This window comes from Pleurodeles waltl, chromosome 5 (assembly GCF_031143425.1).
Source record: "Pleurodeles waltl isolate 20211129_DDA chromosome 5, aPleWal1.hap1.20221129, whole genome shotgun sequence".
In the NCBI taxonomy this organism is placed as follows: Eukaryota; Metazoa; Chordata; class Amphibia; order Caudata; family Salamandridae; genus Pleurodeles; species Pleurodeles waltl.
In genome coordinates this window covers 1,489,143,986-1,489,170,017 of record NC_090444.1, presented here as the reverse complement: position 1 = coordinate 1,489,170,017, position 26,032 = coordinate 1,489,143,986, and positions in this window count along the sequence as shown.

Genomic DNA, 26,032 nt, shown 5'->3' with positions numbered 1-26,032 from the left:
GGTCAGGGGTGCCATCCTGCTTGCCAGCCCAGAAACATGGATAACTATGGGAGGACTGCCCAGCACCTCAGATCCCTGCTGAAAGAAATCTGAAGGACTGCCCTGCTGAACCCCTCGTCTGCACCAAGAGAGTACTGCACCCCTAAGGAATGCACACTCTGGACTTCACCAAAAGAGGACTTTGTCTTCCTTCACAGACTCATGAGTGAACTCCCTGTAAGCAACAGAAAAGAACAGAAAAGGGCTACCAATAGTCTCCTGCATCAACTCCTGCAAGAAGAGCCCATCTGACCAGCATCCAGCAGTTTTTTAAGGAGTTCACCTGGTGCATTGTGGGAATTGTAGTCCCAACCCTCCAAAGAGCTTCCCAGAGCTTCTGGAACTTTGGCAGGTGTTGTGGATGTGTCAAGACTCCATGAAGGCCTTCTGGAAGATCCAGATGTTTGGAGACATTTGGAGAAGTTTTGTGAAAAATCTCCATAAGTTGACTGACCTGTCGTCGAGAGTCAGGCCACTGACGTGGAGTTGTGACCTGGCCTGGATTCCAGGTTCATCCAGCTGAAAACCCAGGAGCTCAGGGACCTCTGTTAGCGCGTCTGACCTTAAAAAGTAAATTTACAAGGGGAGGCGAACAGGCCGATGTACCTTTTGACTGCACTTAAGATGTTCCCACCATATATCCAGTATGTGCAGATCAATAATGAATAACAACCAATAACATTAATAATCAATTGGAGTCAGTAACTGTCACACACCATGACCTCACAGTCATGAATAACCACACCTTTAATGTAAAAGTTAGAATATTTATTTCCCTATATTAACAACGCTAATGCCACATACGTTAATCTCAAAATCAAATGATAAACATACAGAAACAACACTGGCTGTCCAAAGTGGCAAAAGAAACGCAATCTAATCAAGGCTTGAGCTACTACACATTCCAAGGTTACAGTGCAAATTAATAGCAAGAATATCTGTGCAAACGATAGTATGTATTTAGATTCAGTAAAGAAAAGACATCAGCTGTTATTTCATATAGCAAACGTCATCAGTGAGGGCCCTAACTAACATCAGATTAGAATTAGCATGTTTGGGCTTCATGCAAAACAATTTCAGTCAACACAAATTTGAAAAAACATCTAACTATGGCTCTATCAAAATAGTGGTTGGTACCTAGAAACAAAAGCAAATAGACATAGCAAACAACATTGTATTCAATATACCTATCCTCAGTTTGGATCAGCAAGCTGTGACAGTCTTCGTCCTCAGGACATCAGTCTGGTCGGCGAGGCATCAGGATTCAGGATCAAAGTTCAGAAAAGGCAAAGGGCCGTATTGATACTTTTTTAGCGCTGCATTTGCGTCATTTTTTTACGTAAAAGTGGCGCAAACTTACAAAATACAATTGTATTTTGTAAGTTTGCGCTGCATTTGCATAAAAAAGCGGCAAAACTGCGGCGCTAAAAAAGTATAAATACGGCCCAAAGTCTTTTAAGCAATAAATTTAGGCACTCTCTTAGCAAGACAGTCAAGAAAGTAATAGCCTTATGGCAAGATAGAAAATGGGCAAATGCCCCAAAGTGGCTCGTTGGGCAGTTCGAAAGAAATGGTGGTCCTATCTCCGTGCAGTCTGGCTAATTTAGATGTCCTAAAACTACTTCCCAGGTCCCTATTGGTCAAGGGATCGCATGTTCACACTTTGTCCAATAAAACTAAAACTTCAAATCTACATTTCTACTGGTACATCGGTCACATGTCGATGGTTGGCTCCTTTCGTACTGTTCTCATCCATCCGGTTCGTCATGTAACAATATTGTTGCAGCCTATACTCCATTCAGTGTCTTCACTGTATTCTACTGAGAAAGTCAGTCTCACACACATTACATAAAACAATGTTGCAGCATCTTCTAGTAAGCAGTTCTCATGAGAAAGACTTTTAGCTACGAGCACATTAGGTCAGCACTGTGGAAAATCTCAATTTAATTCTTTAAACAGACTTTTTATTAAAAGACTAAAAAATATAGCTTGACATGAGGCCGTGCAACTAGGCCAAGACCTCCGCTAAGTTAAAGCCTACAATTAATAACACTAATACATTATGCATAACCCTAAATCTGACATATTACTACATTATTCAAACATAAGCTCAACATTTCATATTAATAAGCCATTAATAAGTACACTTTGTGAACACTGGTGGCCACTCACGTGGTCACACTTTCAAATGCGTGCATTATTTTTCTCTAAGTTATTACATTTTCTATGAAAATTCAACACTTGAATTACATTAATATTAATTTAGAATTTTATTAAAATCTCAGCGGTAACACCTCCAGGAGTTCACTGAGGCCTCATGTTGAAGCAAGCTGATTTTGTTGACTCAAAAGCCGGCCTGCAGAGGAGACCCACTTGATCATAAAAGGAAAACAACCTAAAAAGTAACGAAGTACGAAGGTAAAACTTTGACCGCGGCCTATCGCTCAGAGTATCTGACCCCAGCTCCATAGAGGTCCGCCTCAAACTGTGACTGTGACCAGATACGCGGTTGGCGCTTTTCACTTTTAGGCACTAGAAAGCACATTTTTTTATGTAAACTTTAAAAATCATATCTCTGGTTCCCTACATTGGATACTTTTGGTGTAATTAAAAAAATATTGCTATAAATTGGTGTTGGATTTTTATTGTGTGTTGTGTTTTGCTTATCTACTTTTTTATGATATTAAATGCTTTACACACCTGTGTCCTTAGTTAAGCCTGACTGCTCATCAACCAAGCTACCAAGGGTTGAACAATGATTAATTGAATGAGACTTTGACTGCACCTTATTTGTGGTTGTGGTGGTAATACTAAGGGCTTCATTTTGAGTTTGGCAGCTGGGAAAGCCCATCCACCAAACTCCCAACAGGATGGCCGCCGCCTTAGTGGTGACTACCCGGTCGTACCTATTAGGTATTTCCCACTAGGCTGATGGGCAGAAACTTCAGTTTCCACTCACCAGCCTAACGGGAAACTGGTGGCAGCATTGTCTCTGGCTCGTAATTGAGCCGGCGGCACTTCTGCCACCAAAGGGGGCACCAGCACCCTTGCAACATTCACTGTCTGCGAGGGTGCAGGGCAGGGGGACCCCTGCACTCCCCATGCCAAGTGCATGGGCAGTGCAGGGCCCCCTCTGAGGCATCCTGCACCTGTTCTCCTCCAGCCAATGGTGATACCGCCATGAAAAGGCTGGCAGAGAATGAGGTGGTGGTCAGCAGGGCGGTGCTGCATGCAGCACCGCCCTAGCGGATTGCAAACTCTGCCACCACCAGGCTGTCAGGATCATGGATCCCTGCGGTGCTGGCAGTACCCTGGCGGTCTGACCACCAGCGTCTTAATGTGGCAGTCGGATCACCATGGCAGCGGCGGTTGTGACCACCAGCCTTGTAATGAGGCCCTATGTGTAGGTACCTACCTGCCCTTACTAAAAATCAACTTTCTAACAAAAGGAAAGCCCAGGTGTGACTGGTTTCAGAATTCTGTCTGTGCCTCCTTTGTCCCTGTAAGAAGGACATGCCCAGGATTAACAGTGAGTGTGAGCTAATCACCCTTTGCAGATTTCTCCCCCACACCATTCCACTAACATGAGAAAGTGAATCTTTCTCTTCAAATAAGTCTGTTGTCCATGGCAAGCTTTGGCAATGCCAGCTGGTCAGATTCAAGAATCCCTGGGTTACGCTTGCCTGAGGTTGTTAGGTGACAGTTGCAAGATAATTGTCTGAATTTCATGGGCATGCAAGTTCTTCATTTTATAGGAGGCCATAGGTGTGTGTAGTACAAAGGAGTTGCTTGAACAGAGGCTATGAGTCTGTAACACCCACTCTACACAAAGTATGCAATGGCATTTCAATCCTAAAATGGCGCCTGCACTATGGGGACTTGCAGCAGTAGTGACCATCTTGGTCCTTTGGATTTAAGTTCCTTGTGTTGTTTGGCATTTATTGCTAGTCAAGTGATGTTTGTGTTGCAGCAACCTGAACCCCTGTTCACCAAAGTTGGACTTCTTTGTGTCTTCACGTCAGAGTGATTCAGTATCTTGTCCATAGAGAAGTATACCTGATAGCACTGTAGTTATCAACTCTGTACTAGAGTGTTCTAATTTTTTACAATGCGCTCCATACTGGAGGGATCACTGACACAATATTGATGCACATACTATTGGTGTAGAAAAGTATAGCAAGTTAAATATTGCCTACTTATACTCAACTAATATAACCACAAATATTGAGAACACACATATCACTGTTTAGGATAACTATTTTTACTTTGATCAAAAATAAAAATATTGGAAGAAAAAATATCATTACCTTTAGATATATTATTTGTTAAAAATAACATTTCACACAATATTCACTACAACAACATCACCAAAATAGTTGCAGTATCATTAATAAGCATAAAAATAACTATGTTTTATGTTAAACCAAAACATTGAAATAAGCATCCAAGATATACACACATATTGTAACAAATAAATAGTATATTAAATCAACAAAATAATTATATTTCACCCCCCAAGACCCGACCCCTGGACCACATTACTACTATGATATGTATAATTTGGGCGAATTCATTCATTGGTCCATCGTTGCGCCACCAAAAAGCTCGAATTATAACCTCTGACTGTTGTAAAATGTTATATTATTGCATGTACAGAAAACAGAAATATAAATAATGGTAAAATTAACACTCTAGCCACAACTAATAATGGAAGAACTTCCAATCTGGAATAGAATGTTTTGATTTCTCCAGGGGAGGAGAGTGATTTAAACTATAATGAGCTTCATAATTTTCGATAATATCATTCAAAAGGTATCTTTTGGGCTTAGTTTTGTTATACTCCATCTTCAATGGAAATGGTAGAACCTCCAAAGAAGTATTAAAGACAAGGGGCCCACATGTAGCAACATTCAGATTTGCGACCTGCAAATTGCAAGTCAGAATGACTCGCAAATTGCGAGTCTCAAATCCGAATGTTGGATGGTGTCCCTGACACCATCTGCGATTCGCAAGTGGGTCGCAAATGCCCATCTCATGAATAATCATGAGGTGGGTCGCAATTTGTGACCCCCGTGCGAATGGCGGCCCTCACAGGGATGGTGGCCTGCTGCGAACAGCAGACCACCATGTCTGTGACTGCTTTTCAATAAAGCAGTTTTTTTTTTTTGTAATGCAGCCCATTTTCCTTAAAGGAAAACGAGATGCATTACAAAAACGAAAAATGAAACGTTTTCGTTTCATTTTTTCAGAAAAAATGTTTACAGTGCCATTCACAATGGGAATGGGGACCCCTTCCCTTTTGCAAATGGGTTACAACCCATTTGAAATGGGTGCAAAATGCGATTGGTTTGCAACCGCGCTCGTGTTCAGAAACCAACCCTACATTGCACTGCGAGTCGCAATTAGGAAGGGAACACCCCTTCCTAATTGCTAGTCGCAAACCCATTTTGCGATTCGGTAACCAAGTTACCAAATCACAAAACAGGGTTTGTGCATTGCGATGTGCTTTTTGCACGTCACAAACAGCGACGTGCAAAAAGTTTCCAACATGTGGCCCTATGACTTCTATTTTTTGGTGGCTGATTGCATTTCCTCAATTTAATGGGAATTCATTTAATTGTTCCAAAGATGATTTGATATGCGCAGCCTCAGCTTTTAGTAACATGAATATGGTCCTGATTTGAGGTTTGGCAGATGCGGTTACTCCATCACAAACATGACGGATATCACGTCTGCCATATTATGATTCTATTATATCCTATGGAAATTACAATATGGTGGATGGGATATCCGTCATGTTTGTGACAGAGTAACCCATCCATTAAACCCTAAATCAGGCCTAATGTCATCAGCAAATAAGCTACATTTTGCCATTGTGAGAAATGGTGCCACTTTTTATTCTACTGCCTTCATGAATGTTGCCAATTCTCAGCAGAAAAATGAACAAAACTATACATATGGGGATATCGTGAAGGCTTGGTGGGTGCATCTGATAATCCACCACTAATTGGCTGAGGCTTTGCCATACAGATTACCCAAGATCCTCATAAACTGTGTTGGAAATCCATTTTTTTCCAGAATACGAAATAAGCATTTCCACCTCACAAGGTCAAAGGCTTTTTCTACATCCAAACAATGCAGCCTTTTTCTGAGAGCTATAAAAATAATAGCCTCCTCGAAATAATTAGTATTTTTGAGGAGCTGCTAATCAGGTATAAATCTATTTTGGTTGCAGTGTACCAAATCTGCCACAGGAACTAATAATCTTTTGGGTAAAACCTTGGTGTACCATTTATAATCCATGTTAAAAAGGCTTACTGGGCTAAAAGATCTTGGATCCTCAACCTTTTATCCCAGCTTTAAAAAAATGACTTCCAGAGCCTGGATAATAAAGCTATAATTTTATATCTTTCCATAATATCTGAAAAGGATCAATTTCAAACCATCAAAAATATTTTTTATAGAGTTTCGATAGGATGTCATTATCCTCACTTGCAGTACTATTTTCCAGGTTGTTGAATCTCTCCTATTTCTTCAATAGTGATTTGTCTTTTTATATTTGGCACCATGTTGTTTGAAAGTTTTCCTAACTGAATTTGAGCTACGTATTTTAACAAAAATGAATTACTTATCTCAGAATCTATTTGATAGGCCTTTTATAATGGTCTATGAAAACATGTTATATTTGTTGCAAATGTTCCATTTATTCAGGCTTGTAAATCCTCTCTATTCTATTTCCTTTTACACCAAGCAATAATATATCTTCCAAATGTCCTCTCCTCATAGCCTTTTTTAACATATTTTACTTCCATTCACCAGTTACTTTCTATATTAAAAGACTTTTCACATAGTTCTCACTTCTTCCCACACTTTGCAGATCTTGGTTTGTCTAGGTTTTGTGAACACACTATTATTGAAAATTATTTTACATCTTAGAGTTGCTTTGAATATGTCTCATAGTACACATAAACTAGCTGTATTCAATTTAATCTTGAAAAAAACTCTCTTATACATTATTTAATTTAAAATATGTGTGTTAGTCTGTTTCCTGGGATTATTTAAAACATTTCCAAGATTCCCATCCAGTTGTATGGCTGTATGATCTGAAAAGTAAATTAGTAGGGACGGTGAAAACTGTATCGTTCCTTAGCGACTTTTACATCAAGAAATAGTCTATTCTTGCAGCTGCACTGGAACTTCTTGAAAAACATGTATACTTCCTGAATACTGGATTGCAATTTCCTCAAAGGGTTATTACTGAAAACTTTTTTATCACCTTAGACTTGTTCTGGAAGTTCTGTTCTACTTGCTGCTTTCTTTTGTCGAATGTAGTTTAGCACACTGCAAAAAGTAAAACCTCCACCTACTACTAATATTCGTGTTACAGTAATTAATAAAACAAATGATTCATTTATGGATAGGGAAGTATCTCCCATCTAATTAATTATGGTAAACATCTTCTCATGTAGCAATACGGTAACCCAGACCCAGCATTTTATCTTAGCTGAATAAGATTCCAACATTTTTATTCCCCACCCCTTTCTAAGAAGAATGACAACACCTCTATGAATCACCTCTGCAGATTCATTATTAAGAATATTAGTGCATACTGTGATATTAGGTTTGTGATTAATCACCTACCCTCCTGCACCATTTGAAAGCATTGCTTGCTTTTCTATATTTTCTAAAAACTTAGAATTGGCTACCTAAAGCTATACTGCACTACAAAGTACTTCCACCATAAAATTGCTTGCCCTTGGTTTTGTCTTTCTGGGGTTTCCTAAGCAATTTAGCATCTGTCTTAAATGAAGTTTTTTAAAATGTATTATCTGCTCTTTTACAAGTTCTTGTCTCTTTTGTTTACAGGGCAAATGTGATCCCATCCCGGAAAACTTTATGTATTTCAAGCTTGCATCAAAAGTGAAATTTTGTTTCCTTTATCCTCATTTCTCACTCAACAAACCACACCAGGGGCCACCAAACAAGGACAAAAACTTATCTCTGACTTTCAATTCAGGTGTCCTCTCAGCTCTATGAGCACACCACTGAAGAGGTGAGGAAAATCTATAGTATGTTGTGCTTCCTCCTGTATAAGTTTACATCAAATAATATGTTTCCGCTCTTGCTGTGAGCTTTTCTGTCTTAGGCTGATGTTTGAGATTTTAACTCCACTTGCAGATGCAGATATCATCTTCACTTCAGTGCGTTAATGTTTCATTGCTCAATACAAAGGAGAGACTTTTGCTGAGAACCGACCTGCACTGCTTACTTACATCAAGTACTGCTGAGTACAATCGGAATCCCCGCTATCAGTAAGCACGGAATCCCCCTATCTATCTATGGCTGCCGTCTTAGGCTCCTAAACTGACATGCAAACTCAGGTTTCTCCAACCCTTGGAGAAACTGCACAGACTCCAGTGCACTGTCTGAGCAACGATCAATCCGCTCAGACCAATCCTGGTGCGGCTCTCATGCTAGGTACAGCATGAGAGCAGCACCAGGATTGCTTGGGGGAGCCTGTGCTGGTTTCCCAGGGACTGCTGAGACACCCTCACCATCAAGAGATGAGTGAGGCAGCCAGCAGTGGCAGGAACAGGTATGTTCTTTTTTAAATTATTCTTTCATTCCACCTGTCCCCCCACCCATCACCTTGAGATTTGACGCCGCCACTGCTGATTCCTGTTCTGCCCCCCAGCGATGGTGCTTTTTTGACTGCCCAGCACAAACGCAGGCACCCTTACACCATGGTGGAAGGGTGCCTCAGTTGCATGCAGGATTGTTTCTGTGCAGGAAGGGGCACTTTCCTGCACAACACAATCCTGAGAGACATTTTTCTCTTGCTATGTGTACTGCAGAATGTAGCACGCATAGAAAGAGGAAAAAAACAAGGAGAAATAAAGATATTTCTCCTTGTTATGTCTCACTTGGGGAGGGGTAGGATTTGGACACACTTCTGGGTTTACCAGGGTTGGTAAATCTGGGAATGCATAAAAAACCATGGGAGTTGTGTGGAAACACCCACACAACACCCGCCCATAGAACACCTCCCTAGAGCACAGTAAGGTAGCACAGCTATTTTGCTGCATTGCCTTGATCCATATTTTTTAAGCCATTCAAAGCCAAACGAAGTGGCTTTGCATGACTTCAAAAATATGACTTAGTGGTTTGCACCAGGCATGTACCACATTGCATGGTGCAAGCATTGTGCAAAGCTCTCACTGATGTGCCTCTCAGAGACAAGCTGCCCTACCTTCATCCCACATGCTTTTGGTGCTCCATAAGAATACCTGGACTAGAATTTTATTAGATACTAAGGCAACTTCCTCGTGATTAATTACAGCAGAATTGATCAAGGCCAGTATGCATCCTTGCCAATATCTAGTTTTCTTTATGTTGTGCTGAATTCTCAGACATATTTGATACTGAATGTTAGACTGCACAGCCTTTAATGTGGTCTTCCCCCAAGGTTTTGCCTGCCTTCCTCCATTTTTCTGTTCTTGGTTTTTCTGGTTTTTGGACTCTGAGTACTATACCACTGCTAACCAGTGCTAAGCTGCTTGTGCTCTCGCCCCTAAGCATGGTAACATTGACTCCTAACAAATTGACATATAAATCACCTATAAATCCCCATTAAAGAGCACTAGATGTGCCCAGAGCATGTAAATTAAATGCTACGTGTGGGCCTGTGCCACCCACATACATAGGCCCTTAACATTGTCTTAGGCCTGCCATTGCAAGGCCTGTGTGTGCAGTTTCACTGTCACTTCGACTTGGCATTTAAAACTTCTTGCAAAGCTTTAAACTCCCCTTTTATTACAAATAAGTCACCCCTAAGGTAGGTCATAGGTAGCCCACAGAGCAAGGTGTTATGGAAGAAAAAGGCAGGACATGTACTTGTTTTTACATGTCCTGATAGTGAAAGACACCCAAAGTCGTCATTTTTCACTATTGTGAAGCCTGCTCCTCTCTTAGGCAGGCATTGGAAATTCCCTTAAATACTTTTAAGTGGTCACTTCTATTCTGAAAGGAGTGGCATTGTCATGTTTGGTACGGCTGGAATGCTAGTAAGAAATTCTGCTTACTGGTGAAGTTGGATTTAACATTGCTATTTTAGAAATACCACTTTTAGAAAGCAGGCATTTCTCTGCACTTACTTCTCTCTGTGCCTTACAGCCTGTCTCCAATCCATTTCTGGTCTGTGCTGGGGGACAGCTCCCTTGTGCATTTCACCCAGACAGCCATAAACACAGGACACTTAGCTTCATCTGAATTCATCTGCTTACTGATTGGTGTTCCTGGGCAGGAAGGGTGGAGGGGCTCTCACACTTCAAAGGCTAGTGGCCTGATCCCACACAAAGGACTGATAACCCCCCACAGATCTTCTGGCAGACAGGACCAAGCTGAATGGGGAACTAGTGCACTTCAAAACTACTCTTTGAAGATTCCCCACTTTACAGGCACATTTGGCTATATATACTGGGTCTGTGAGTGCATAAAATCGGACACTTCTGGATCTAAAACTGGACTCTGTTAGAAGGACTGCTGTGCTGCCAAAAGGACTCATCCGGACTGCTTTTCTGGAAAGACTGCTGTCCTGCTTGTTGCCCTGCTGCCTGCTGCTCCCTAGCTCTGCTGGAAGGACTTAGCTTTCCCTCACAAGTGATCTCCAAGAGCTTGTCAGCTTGCCTCCTGGTACCTTTACCTAAGGGAGAAAAATTGACTACTACATAATTGACACAGCGCCTGTTCCATCATCACATCTTGTTTGGATTATCCACGCATTGTCCCTGGGAGTCAATTTGTCATCAAACTCTACACTGCAGTAAGGAACCAAGGCTGCAAGCCCGGAAATCGATGCATCACCTTGCCTGCCAGGAAAGGATCTATGCATCACCTTTGCCGCACGACCCCAGCATTGTTTTTTTTGCTGCATCTCAGGTATTTTATGCTAAAGTGAGATATATATTGATCTCCATGGATTAAGGCTTACTCAAACCTCTAAAAAGTGATATCTTGACTTGCGTATAACATTTTATTGTGTTAGATGGTCGGAAATGTATTTGTATATTGCATGCATACTATTTACCTTTTCAGATTAAGCTGCAATCGACTTGCACAAGAAACTACCTCATTTTGACAAGTATATAGATAAAGTTAAATCTTCCATTAACACTGAAAGGAGTAAAATAATAATTTCCTGAATGAACAATAAACATAAAACAAGTAGGAATTGGGTAATTGGGAGCAAAAATGCATAATGAGAAAAAACATTAGTAATAGACAATGGGCTTTGACCATTCTTTGGCAACATGATTGGGCAGAACATGTGAGCAGTGGTTCCCAAACGTTTTAGAACACAACCCACTGTTTGGCACAACAAACATTTGTTCCTCTACCTAGCTTTAATGGACTTGAGGCAGACAACTTTTAATGTAATAAAGCATTGCGTGGTTGTGCATTGTTGTTTGCAGACAGCACATTTCTCATTGAAATGGTCACTGCATTTGCACTCACGCATACAGTTGTATATTGCATACAAATGATCATATGTAGAAATCAGGCTGCAATGAATATTTATTATTTGGTCATCGCCAGGCAAAGTGCCTTGATTTGTTCTGATCCAACTAAAATCTTTGTTTCCACCACACCTCAGAATTACAGAAAATGTGCATTGTTTTGCTTTCCTATCTGCTGAATGTGTACAGTTCATTTACAGGCATTTACTTTTCGCTGTGTGAGGAATAAATTACATCCTTTAGCTATCCTTTCACACTTCATGTACCCCAGTAGGATTGTCACAAAATTCACATTTTTCTCTCCCCTACTGCAAAGTGAGAAGAGTTCATAAACAGCAGTCTCTGTGTTAAAAAATAAGCAGCAGAAGTCAAATCCTGAAATTTGACCTATGTCTTTAAGTGCAAGTGTGATATGATAAATACAGAATTTAAAGGCACTTTTATTTACTGCCTGGGCTTTAGAGACCCATGAAAAATTGGTCGGTCGTGACCCACAGTTTGGGAACCACTGAGGCCCATATTTATACTTTTTTAGCACCGCATTTGCATCATTTTTTGACGCAAAAGTGGGGCAAACTTACTAAATACTATTATATTTTGGAAGTTTGCGCCGCTCTTGCATCAAAAAGTGACGCAAATGCAGCGCAAAAAAAAGTATAAATCTGGGCCTGAGTTAGAGCATTAGTGAAATCTTTGCAATTTCACTCCATGGTTTATATGGCATGAAATGTACATGTTTTGTTTTAATATTACTAGTGGCATTGTATGTAAATTATCCATGCCTCACATGTGGAAGCCTCAAGACAAGAAATAGCTTTAACTGGGATAAGGTTGAAATCTAATGCTCATGTGTTGCATTATTAGTTTAATTTGAAGCTGGCATTGGAATATTTGAACTATGTTGCACAAGACCTTGGTAACTGTCTTCAAATTATTAGCTATAACGTCTTGAACTAAATGAATATAACCAAAGATTGGAATTTTGCGTTAAACTTCAAGGTTGCTGCAACTGGAAAATCAAGTAAATTAAAATATCACTGTCACTCTGTATTGCTCGAAAAATGTCTGAGTTAAGCCATTTCATAGAAAATGCAAAAAGTAAGTCAATGCAACAATACTTAGGGCACTATTATGAGCTTGGCGATCCAAGGACTGTCAAACCCGCGTGGCTGTTGGACCACCTCACTCCTGGTGGTCCGACCACCAGATTACAACCTTGGCAGTTGGACCGCCAGGAGACCAACGCTACCGCCAGAATCATGGATCCTAGCAGTGTGGTGGCAGTCGGGCTTGTAACCAGCTGTGACTGTCTGCACTTCCAATGGTGCTGGAGGCCCCCGTGTGGAGCCGAGACCAATGCCGCTGCACAGTTTTCACTGGGCTGACTGACGGGAACCTTGGTGTCCGCCAGTTTGCCCTGCAGAAACCTTGTAATGGGTCTGGTGGGGAGACCTCCATCTCCAAGGCAGTCTCTTCACCGTGAGTCTGGGGGTTGGCTTTTCCGACTGCCAGACTCGTATTGATGCCCTTAATTTGCTTGGGAGCTTTAGGTGAGATGAATATTTTTAAAATCCAAAACATGAGGATTGCCTATGGGGCCTGATCTGTTCAAGAACACTGTTATCAACGCATGGTCAAATCTTTAAATTGTGCAGGATTAGACTCAGAATTTAGAACATGATTGTTTACTGTCTTAAAATATAAAAATGTATCATTAGAAGTTTTTAAGAACTACTTTTTAGAAACCTTGTGTATTTTTTATGTTATAGAATATGTTCGCAAAACATTGCTCATAGCAAACATAAAGGTGGCACAGCGTAAGATTAGCATAAGAAACAATGACCTCCAAAGCATCATTAGCAACCCATTGGAAAAATGTTGGAAAAATCAGTCAAATCGGATCCAGATTTTGAACATAACACCAAAAAGACCCAGCGATATATAGAATTATTAGCAAGAACGAAGCACTATTGGATTCAATATTTAAATACTTTGGCACCCATTAGGATTAGTGACACAATTGAATTGAATTGGCAGATTGAATAATATGGGAACGTTTTGCCCAACATTTTAGCTACTAGAGGACTTTGACATTCAAGGTTTAAAATGTGGTTACAGAAGGGGTTGGAGGATATAGTTTAGATAAGATCTTTCTTTAAAATGTTTCTTCCAAAGGAAGCAGAGGACATGAGAGTGTTGTAAATGGCCTTTTTCACATCTGAAGAACTCATCTGACATAATGAATTTAATGTTTTCAAATAATTTGATTGAATGACTGTGTGCTTTCTGGGAGAGGATTAGACTTGGATTTATTAATGAGGGGAAAAAGCCATGTACTTTAGGACATTTACAGAACTTACTTATGTGTGTAATAATGCTTTCAAATAACCCACAGGGTTCGAATGGGTCGAGAGGTTAAAGGAAAGTCGGAACATGGGTAATTTCACATAAGTACAAGGATTTGATGACATAACAGCTTGACTTGATGTATGGCTAAAGACAGCATAATAACTTGGCAGGATCGTAGATGACTGGGCTCAGTTTTTGCTTTCCATTTGGCAGTGACTATGGGCCTGATGTGGATATTTGCGGATGGATTACTCCATGGTAATTGTGATGGATATCCCATCACCTGAAATCTAAATCCCATAGGAAATAACTGGATTTAGATTTCGGCGGATGGGATATCCGCCACCATTGTGATGGAGTAACCCACCCGCCAATATCTAAATCACGCTCTATTTTGATTAGCTTAAAAACATTGCCATATGTGAGTGAACAGCATTGCTCATTGATCATTGAAATGACCATGTCTCTACTATATAATGTTGCAAAAGAGGCCCAGTTAAAAGAACTACCACAAGATGGATAGAAAAAAGGATTTTCCTGTAAGAAAAACTCTCACCCACCAGGGTTACTCCTTGGTGGTATGCTTCATCATTGGGTTTCTTCCCATTCTGCTATGAAGCAGGGCGTGCTACGACCTACAGGATACGTGATAGCACTGATGTAGTCACGTCAATGTGACTCACAGGAGGGACAGGTGTGGTGGGGTCATGGGTGAGTTATAAATACGTGTCTCCTAGTGATTTAACCCCTTCTGTGCCGAGGACGTAGTGGTTACGTCCTTCGGCACAGTGCTGCTGTGCCGAGGACGTAACCACTATGTCCTCGGCACACAGCCCAGAGGGAGCGCTCTCGCTCCCTCTGTGGGGTTCCCCCCCACCCCCCAAGTCAGGGATGTAAGGGGAAGCCCTTCCCCTTCCACCCCGACCCCCCCAACCCCCCGTGACGTCAGCGCGCGAGCGCGCGATGATTAGTCACAGGGTCTCCCCATCGCGCTGGAAGCTCTGCTTCCAGCGCGATTGAAAGAGAAATGCAAAGCATTTCTCTTTCAATCCCATGGGGGAGGCCCGGAGGGGCTTCAAAGGGAAGGAAATGTAGTTCCTTCCCTTTGAAGTCTCTCACAGGGTTTCAAAAGCCGGATTGCTTGCAATCCGGCTTTTGAAACCCCACTAGAAACCAGGGATTTTTTTTTTTTTTACTGAAATTGTCAAAAGGGAGCGACCCCTTGGGCAAGGGTCGCTCACAGGGGGGCATTTTTTTGGGAAGGACTTTTCTTCCCCCCCTGGGGGCAGATCGGCCTAATATTAGGCAAATTTATTTTAGGCCATTTCTGCCCCCCCTGGGGGCAGATCGGAATATTGGTATTAGGCCGATCAGCCCCCAGGAGGGGCAGAAACCTCTAGGCGCCAGGGCAAATAGTTTTTTTGTGTTTTTTTTTTTGTTTCTTTGGTTTTTTTAGAGATGGGGAGCGACCCATCAGGCAAGGGTCGCTCCCCTGGGGGGCAAATTGTATTTAGACCATTTCTGCCCCCCTTGGGGGCAGATTGGCCGATTGTAGGTCAATCTGCCCCAAAGGGGGCAGAAACCACTAGGCACCAGGGATCTTTTTTTTGCGCCGTCACGCAAGGGGAGCGACCTTGTAGGCAAGGGTCACTCCCCAGGGAGGGTGGGGGGGGCAAATTTATTTTAGGCCATTTCTGCCCCCCCTGGGGGCAGATCGGCCTATTGGTATTAGGCCGATCTGCCCCCAGGGCAGAAACCACTAGGCACCAGGGCAAATAGTTTTTTTGTGTTTTTTGTTTTTGTTTGTTTGTTTGTTTTTTTAGAGATGGGGAGCGACCTATCAGGCAACGGTCGCTCCCCTGGGGGGCAAATTGTATTTAGACCATTTCTGCCCCCCTTGGGGGCAGATTGGCCGATTGTAGGTCAATCTGCCCCCAAGGGGGGCAGAAACCACTAGGCACCAGGGATCTTTTTTTTGCGCCGTCACGCAAGGGGAGCGACCTTGTAGGCAAGGGTCGCTCCACGGGTGGGGGGCAAATTTATTTTAGGCCATTTCTGGCCCCCCTGGGGGCAGATCGGCCTATTGGTATTAGGCCGATCTGCCCCCAGGGGGGGCAGAAACCTCTAGGCGCCAGGGCAAATAGTTTTTTTGTCTTTTTTTTTTGTTTGTTTGTTTTTTTAGAGATGGGTAGCGACCCATCAGGCAAGGGTCGCTCCCCTGGGGGGCAAATTGTATTTAGACCATTTCTGCCCCCCTTGGGGGCAGATTGGCCGATTGTTGGTCAATCTGCCCCCAAGGGGGGCAGAAACCACTAAGCACCAGGGATCTTTTTTTTGCGCCATCACGCAAGGGGAGCGACCTTGTAGGCAAGGGTCACTCCCCAGGGGGTGTGGGGGGGGCAAATTTATTTTAGGCCATTTCTGCCCCCCTGGGGGCAGATCGGCCTATGGGTATTAGGCTGATCAGCCCCCAGGAGGGGCAGAAACCTCTAGGCGCCAGGGCAAATAGTTTTTTGTGGTTTTTTTTTTGTTTCTTTGTTTTTTTAGAGATGGGGAGCGACCCATCAGGCAAGGGTCGCACCCCTGGGGGACATATTGTATTTAGACCATTTCTGCCCCCCTTGGGGGCAGATTGGCCGATTGTAGGTCAATCTGCCCCCAAGGGGGGCAGAAACCACTAGGCACCAGGGATCTTTTTTTTGCGCCGTCACGCAAGGGGAGCGACCTTGTAGGCAAGGGTCGCTCCCCGGGGGATGGGGGGCAAATTTATTTTAGGCCATTTCTGCCCCCCCTGGGGGCAGAAACCACTAGGCACCAGGGCAAATAGTTTTTTTGTGTTTTTTTTTTTTTTGTTTGTTTTTTTAGAGATGGGGAGCGACCCATCAGGCAAGGGTCGCTCCCCTGGGGGGCAAATTGTATTTAGACCATTTCTGCCCCCTTGTGGGCAGATTGGCCGATTGTAGGTCAATCTGCCCCCAAGGGGGGCAGAAACCACTAGGCACCAGGGATCTTTTTTTTGCACCGTCACGCAAGGGGAGCGACCTTGTAGCCAAGGGTCGCTCCCCGGGGGGGGTGGGGGGCAAATTTATTTTAGGCCATTTCTGGCCCCCCTGGGGGCAGATAGGCCTATTGGTATTAGGCCGATCTGCCTCCGGGGGGGGCAGAAACCTCTAGGCGCCAGGGCAAATAGATTATTATTTTTTTTTTTGTTTGTTTGTTTTTTAGAGATGGGGAGCGACCCATCAGGCAAGGGTCGCTCCCCTGGGGGGCAAATTGTATTTAGACCATTTCTGCCCCCCTTGGGGGCAGATTGGCCGATTGTAGGTCAATCTGCCCCCAAGGAGGGCAGAAACCACTAGGCATCAGGGATCTTTTTTTTGCGCCGTCACGCAAGGGGAGCGACCTTGTAGACAAGGGTCGCCCCGGGGGTGGGGGCAAATTTATTTTAGGCCATTTCTGCCCCCCTGGGGGCAGATCGGCCTATTGGTATTAGGCCGACCTGCCCCCGGGGGGCAGAAACCTGTAGGGGCCAGGGCAAATAGTTTTTTTGTGGTCTTTTGTTTGTTTGTTTGTTTTTTTAGAGATGGGGAGCGACCCATCAGGCAAGGGTCGCTCCCCTGGGGGGCAAATTGTATTTAGACCATATCTGCCCCCTTGGAGGCAGATTGGCCGATTGTAGGTCTATCTGCCCCCAAGGGGGGCAGAAACCACTAGGCACCAGGGATCTTTTTTTTGCGCCGTCACGCAAGGCGAGCGACCTTGTAGGCAAGGGTCGCTCCCGGGGGTGGGGGGACAAATTTATTTTAGGCCATTTCTGCCCCCCCTGGGGGCAGATCGGCCTATTGGTATTAGGCTGATCTGCCCCCAGGGGGGGCAGAAACCTCTAGGCGCCAGGGCAAATAGATTTTTTTGTGTTTTTTTTTTGTTTGTTTGTTTTTTTAGAGATAGGGAGCGACCCATCAGGCAAGGTCTCTAGTTTTAAAAAATGCGCTGGTTTGCTAGGTTTCCCTAGGTGCCGGCTGAGCTAGAGCCCAAAATCCACAGGTAGGCACTGTTTTCTATGAAAAAATGTGAGGTGTCCACGTTGTGTTTTGGGCCGCACAATTCACCCCATCTTGGATTCCCCTAGGTCTCTAGTTTTCAGAAATGTACAGGTTTGGTAGGTTTCCCTAGGTGCCGGCTGAGCTAGAGGCCAAAATCTACAGGTAGGCACTTTGCAAAAAACACCTCTGTTTTCTTTCAAAAAATTGGATGTGTCCACGTTGCGCTTTGGGGCGTTTCCTGTCACGGGTGCTAGGCCTACCCACACAAGTGAGGTATCATTTTTATCGGGAGACTTGGGGGAACGCTGGGTGGAAGGAAATTTGTGGCTCCTCTCAGATTCCAGAACTTTTTGCCACAGAAATGTGAGGAACATGTGTTTTTTTAGCCAAATTTTGAGGTTTGCAAAGGATTCTGGGTAACAGAACCTGGTCCGAGCCACACAAGTCACCCCATCTTGGATTCCCCTAGGTCTCTAGTTTGTAGAAATGCACAGGTTTGGTAGGTTTCCCTAGGTGCCGGCTGAGCTAGAGGCCAAAATCTACAGGTAGGCACTTTGCTATAAACAGCTCTGTTTTCTGTGATGTGTCCACGTTGTGTTTTGGGGCATATCCTTTCGCGGGCGCTAGGCCTACCCACACAAGTGAGGTATAATTTTTATCAGGAGACTTGGGGGAACATAGAATAGCACAACAAGTGTTATTGCCCCTTGTCTTTCTCTACATTTTTCCCTTCCAAATGTAAGACAGTTTGTAAAAAAGACGTCTATTTGGGAAATGCCCTGTAATTCACATGCTAGTATGGGCACCCCGGAATTCAGAGATGTGCAAATAACCACTGCTTCTCAACACCTTATCTTGTGCCCATTTTGGAAATACAAAGGTTTTCTTGATAGCAATTTTTTACTCTTTATATTTCAGCAAATGAATTGCTGTATACCCGGCATAGAATGAAAACCCACTGCAGGGTGCAGGTCATTTATTGGCTCTGGGTACCTAGAGTTCTTGATGAACCTACAAGCCCTATATATCCCCGCAACCATAAGAGTCCAGCAGACGTAACGGTATATTGCTTTCGAAAATTTGCCATTACAGGAAAAAGTTACAGAGTAAAACGTAGAGAAAAATGTATGTTTTTTTCACCTCAATTTCAATATTTTTCTTTTTCAGTTGTTATTTTCTGTAGGAAACCCTTGTAGGATCTACACAAATTACACCTTGCTGAATTCAGAATTTTGTCTACTTTTCAGAAATGTTGTGGTTTCTGGGATCCAGCATTGGTTTCATGCCAATTTCTGTCACTGACTGGAAGGAGGCTGAAAGCACAAAAAATCTTACAAATGGGGTATGTCCCAGTAAAATGCCCAAATTGTGTTGAAAAGTTGGGTTTTCTGATTCAATTCTGCCTGTTCCTGAAAGCTGGGAAGCTGGTGATTTTAGCACTGCAAACCCTTTGTTGATGCCATTTTCAGGGAAAAAACCACAAGCCTTCTTCTGCAGCCCCTTTTTCCCATTTTTTTGAAAAATACAAATTTTTAGCTGTATTTTGGCTAATTTCTTGGCCTCCTTCTGGGGAACCCACAAAGTCTGAGTACCTCTAGAATCCCTAGGATGTTGGAAAAAAAGGATGCAAATTTGGCGTGGGTAGCTTATGTGAACAAAAAGTTATGAGGGCCTAAGCGCCAACTGCTCCAAATAGCCAAAAAAAGGCTCGGCACAGGAGGGGGAAAAGGCCTGGCAGCAAAGGGGTTAATAGATCTCTTGAAGGCGGTATGATGAAAAAGGGGGCTGTGGAAGTGGGGGATGTAATGTACTTGTCTTCCCATTCTACATGTTTCAGAGCCTTGCCCGTAGGCTCCTATTCAGGACTCCCTGGTGCCACTCCTTGTCTGACTAACTCTAATAAAAGCATAAATAATACATCCTCTGTAATATGGTGCAATTCACCTAACTAATGTGGCGTCAGAAGATGATACCTATCATTTATGGTGTCCGTCATTGATACTCTGTAGTATTTAGACTCTCATATCATAGCTCCTCCGGGAGGGGTGTGTGCTTGTAGTCACACTTTCCTCAAAGCAACACTCCCACTCTGTACCTAATACTCCCCTACCTGTGGTCTGAAACTTCCAGCCGTAAGGCAGGATGCACTATACTGTATGTGTGGGCATAGATGCAAGGGCAATATGCCCCTACTGTGTCCTTGCCAAACCTGGGACATAGTAAGTGAACAGAGCAGCTATTTTACATGCATGTGCTGGACACTGGTCAGTATGAGTTTTACAGCTACATGATGGCTGCTCTGCTCTACTTTGGTATCAAACAACTCAGAATGGTAAATCCAAACTGGTATCAGCTTTGGACAGATTCCAAAATGTACCCAGGGGTCACCTTAAAGGTGCCTCCTGCAAAAGCTAACTACCCTGGCATTGTTGCTGGCCGACCACAACCAGCCTGCCATTACCAGACAAGATTCTGAAGCCCTGGGGTGAGAACTCCTGCTCTCTGGTTCCCAGAACAATGCCCATCCGGGGTTGAGGTGTCAAACCTCCCCCCATCAGGAATGTGCACTGCCCTGCTATTGAGCTTCAAAGGGCTTACCACCTATGAAACTTTACCCCCAAGGTGCTGCTAGCAGCTGATGGCCACCCCCATTGCAAACCTCCACTTTTGGTCGGAGCAACGGTGGGAAAATACAAAAAGGACAGGAGTGGTCAGCCCCAGCCTGCACTACCCCTAAGGTGCGGCATGCAATCTGACCCCTCCATTTCATTTTTCTCCATCTTTCATGGTAGAAAAATAGCTTATAACGGATAGGGAAGTGACCCATGTCTGCAGGAAGTGGTCACTTAGTGGGTGTAGCTACCCTAAGGTAGCTGACCTATTGGTCACTACTAGGAACTCTCCTAAAATGCCCACTATATACAGTATGTAGTGGGCACCCCTAGACCATAGGTTCAGATTCCAAGGACCCAAGAAGAACAGCAAAAAAGAAGACCAAAGTCTTGAGAACTGAAGTCCTGCTGCACCAATAAAGAGGGACCAAATCCTGCCTGTTCCACCCAGGACTCGACAATCGCTACTGAGGGGTTGCTCTGAAATCAGACAGACTCTAAAGCCCCCAGACGACCTCCACACATCTGAAAATCACTAAAGATCTCACTCCAGAGTGAAGGTATCACTCTCCTGCAGCAAAGACCAAAATACCAGTGACGTCCAGTTCACTGACCGGCTGCTGACCAAAGAACTAGACACCACAGCTGGACCAGATTTCACCCAACAGACCACGAGAACAAAACCTGCAAGTGTGCCAAGTTTGGTGGAACTGCAACCACCACTGTCTGAAAAGTGTTATAGTCCTAGGTACTTGTCACTTAGCGAAGGACGGTCCACTCCGGACTGAAAAAGGACCTGAAGGAAGCCCCAGTCAAGGAGTTCAGAAGACACAAGGACCTCCCACCACAGTGCCCCTGCTGACCTGCAAGCGATCCTCAAAGCAACTTACCTCCTTCCATGAGCACCTTTGAGCAAAGCTCCCTGTTCACTGATTCGCTCTGCACCTGGTCACTCTGTACCCTGCACCAAAGATCCACCTGTGTTCTGAGGATCCCCCACCCCTTGCGATCTCGACATTCCAAGGGGACCCACCGGACTCACCCTAAAGTCCCCCTGTGCAATACTTTTCCAAGTGGTCCCCTACAGTGGCCTTGCATCAGCTCCCACGACTTTCTGCAGCTGCTCCCGCTGAAACTGGGAGCCACCTGAACTTCTCAAGCAGGTCCACAGGGACCACCAATGACCTAGACCTATCTGAAAAAGGATGCATTGGTAAATGCATTGCCTGATTTTATATGCATTTTTTAAGTATTCCCTCCATTGATTTCTATGGTGTGTAATTATGCACAGAACTGAGACATTTTCTAAACTTTGAAAACTCATAACTTAAAAGATACTACCCAAATTTTGATGATCTTGGTCTTAAAAATGTTATGAACATCTGAAGTATTTTTGAAAATTGATCTTGAGTTATTCTTTTGAGTGTGTGTCTTGCTTTATTGATGCTGTGAGTACAACAAACGCTTTGCACTTCTCCAAGATTAGCTTAACTGCTTGACCAAGGTACAATAAAAATTAGAGCATTAGGTGGACTAGTTTTTACCTCTATTAACCAAAATATGGTTGCCACAACCCTCTACAGAGTGCACCTGGTTCTGCACACTACATATAGGGGTAGCCTCCTACACACAGTACTATTCAGACCTTGTTACATATTCAGCCTGATGGATATTTGTCTGCCATGTTTCCAGAGATTTACACTCCTGCGAAAAATAGAGCTATTGATTAGTCAATAATCCAATACGAAGGCCAGCAAACAAGCTTATTACGGCATCAAGTTGAACACTTTGTGCAAGAGCTCAGATAGTTATGTATACAGTTTGAGAGTATATGCTTAGACAGACTCCAATGTAAATCGTACGGGTTGCCCTTCCATGTTATGAGTTGGTCCGAAGTTAGTGAATAAGTTAGCAGGAAGATTTATGGAAGATTGCACAATCATTCCTTCTTAAAGGTTATAAACTTCAGGTTGGCAGCTCCTATACAGGAGCCTCCATGTACTGCTTGCTTTACAATCTTGTCACACTGATGTGCAGATACACTCGTAGTCACTGCAAAGGATTCTCTTAAGAATGTGTTAGTAAAAAGCTCCACAATTTCCACAGAGCAGTGTATTACAGTGGTTCCCAACCTGTGGTCCGCAAAGCCTTCTCAGGGGGTCCGCGACTGCTTAGAAAATTAAAAAATATTAATAAATATTGACAAATTAGGTCCCAAACTTCCAGTAATGACTCAGTGGGGGGTCCCCGGATTCCAATGATGATTCAGTGGGGGTCCCTGGGTTCCATTAGTGATAAAGTGGGGGTCCACAGAAGTCAAAAGGTTGGGAACCACTGGTGTATTATGTTGCAATGAACTGCCAACTATCAAATTCTCAAAAAGGTGACAAATATATGTGCTCACTATAGTTCACAATGAGAGTATACTTCTTCAGTCATGGATAGAGGTCAGTTGGCAAATGTAAGCCAGCCCAATTATTTACTCAATTACCACAAGTACATTGGTGAAGTAGATAAAAATCACTAGAAACTTGAATCATATAATGCAAGTTATAAAACTTTCTCGTGGTATAAGAAGTTGGAGACCCATCAGATCAACAAATCAGTATACAATATGTATCTTGTCTATCATCGGACTACCATGGGTAGACTGATGCCGTTCCTTGATTTTCCTTTGTTTAAAGTCTTACTGCTGTAGAAGTAGTACTCTCTACTTCAGCTGTTGTGGAGGACGTTGCAAGGCTGCAGGACCCACTCTTTGTTGTCTGCATTTCTGCCACAAAGAAAATGAAGCAACCATAACTCAGGATCGTCTTCATTACTGTCCCAAGTGCCCATCTTAGCCAGGACTGCATTTTCCAACTTGCTTCACGTTGTACCTCACAAAAGAATGTTAACTTATTTAAAAGGAAACCCTCAGTTTGTACTTTCAACTAGCTTTCTTCTTTCTGATATACTGTGTTGTTTAAACCAAGGAGAGATTAAAAGCTGCTTTGAGCGGATGTTCAATCAAATTCATCCATACAAATTTTGAAAGGATAAAAAAAAATCGTACAATAAAGTGCTGCAGTGTAAATGCTTAAAAAGCCCTCTAAGGAAAAGAAAATGCAGGAGAGCAAAGGTACAAACAGCAATATCCAGGGAAAAGATTACAAAAGGTGCACCAGTTAATGTTCACCATTCGCTGTATGACTTCACATATACTAATTTGGCCTGACTGTGTCTTTTGTTTGTCATGCCCAAATGTCTGTCACACTGTCTTACAACTAGGCCTCTAGGAATCCTCTGACAGCCTAACATACCATGCAATGGAAGGATTTGGATTTAGTGCAGTGAGTGGGCTAGAGGTACCTCAAAAATAATTCTTCCTAAGCTTAAGCAGGCTGACACTGAGAGGTGTTAGGAAAGGTTTACCGGCCCCCTACCAGTATTAGTCAGGACTCTGAGTCAAAAAGCCTAGGCTTAGTCTCACTGAGATCTCATCTTGTCAAGGTAGGAGTGACATACAGATCACTGCACCCACAAATACCTAGCAAGAATGATTATATGTGTGCAGCGGTGGTTGTGTGGCTGTTGACTGGCAGTATGTAGTTTCCCGGGAGTGTGTTTCTATATACGTAGGCTGATGACTGGATGAGTGGCAGAGTGATTGATGTTTCGGTCCTATGGGTGTACGAATTTGGGGCCAGATGTATCAAAAATATTTGCACTCGCAAACAGCAAAATTGCCTGTTTGCGAGTGCAAAATAGTGGTCTGCAATGCATCAAAGGCATTCGCAGACCACAAAATAGAAATCGCAAAAATTGCGATTTTTTGCGTTGCGACCTGGATTTTGCGAATCGCAAATTGCGATTTGCAAAATCCAGGTCGCAAGGCAATTCTGCAAAAAATCTCAAATTGCGATTTTTCGCACAATGGTATTTTGCACATGTGAAATACCATGGTCTGCAACCAGGTGGTAACCTGGTGCAAAAATTATAAATGCAGTAAAACTGCATTTTTAAATGTAACATGTAAGCATGTGTGTACTTTACATGTTAAAAATAAATAAATTGGGGTGCAGGAGAGGGGGCTTTAGGCCCCCAGCACCCTGCCCTTTTGCATTTCCAAAATTGCGATTTCTGGTTCAGAAATCGCAATTTTGGAAATGCTAAAAATTCGCAGCTATGGGCCAACAGGCCCATAGCTGCGAATGGGGCCAGTATCGCAATTTGCGATTCGGTAATTGCATTTGCGATTTTTAAGAAATCGCTATTACCGATTCGCAAATGTGATACATGGCCCTTTGCGAGTCGGTAATAGCGATTTCTTAAAAATCGCAATTACAGAATCCCAATGGGCCAGAATCATACATCTGGCCCTTGATGAGGTATTGAATGGTGCTGGTTTGTTGATGTGAGTGTCGTGTTGTATTTGGCCCACAGCTGGCAGTGTAAACAGCTTTGTATGTGGTGCATGAAACATGTGAATGGATACACTCTTTTTTCAGGAGAAGTGTGGGAATGCAGGGTGGTAGGAATTTTGTGGATCCCTGCAGATTCCAGAACTTTTCCTTCACAGAAATATGAGCAAAATGATTGATTTTTGCCTACATTTAAGGTTTGCACGGCAGTATGGGTAAGAACATGAAATGGTGTTTAGTTCATAAGGTCACCATGCCCTGTTATTCCCTGGGTGACTAGTTTTCATATATTTCTACCACGGGTACATCAGCAAAATCAGTCAATTACCTTGGGGCAAACATTGTAGTTTTGTGGCCTATTGTGTTGCAGGCACTATGCCCTGTCACACAAGTGGGGTGCAATTCTTATAAGGATAAGAGTGTGAAAGCTGGATGGTGGGAATTTCTGAACTTTTACTCAGAGAAATGTGAGGGACATGTGGAATCTTAGCCAAAGTTTGAGATTTGCAGGGCATTCTGGGTAAGAACGCAGTATGGATTTTTTTGCATGTCACACCACCTTGGACTCCCAATGGTGTCAAGTTTTCAGGAATGTCTGCCCAGATACCACTGCACCTACATGGCATAAATGGATCATTTTCTATGGTGAAAATATGATATTTCCATGTTGCATATTGTGCTATTTCCTGTGCGGGAAATAGGCCCACCCACGGTTAAAAAAACTATCCAGTATTTAACAGGAATTATTGCATATTTATTGAGAGTGGAAATGCACAGCATTCTAGAAGCGAAATAAATATGTAATATTATTCACAAAGAAAAATTACACCAACAACTGAGATATATCTATATACATTTCTGCAAATAATACGAAATGAATAAACATGTTTGAAAATGTGTTTTGGGATACACTGTCTCTATTATGGGTAACAATGTTTCATAGATACTTAATAAGCATAGCCTAATAATTTATCATTGAAACATCTGTTGCATTAGTTCATGAGACAAACCTATAGTTTAAAAAAATGCATATGTATCCAAATGTCTATATATTTATGTTTACAGTTAAT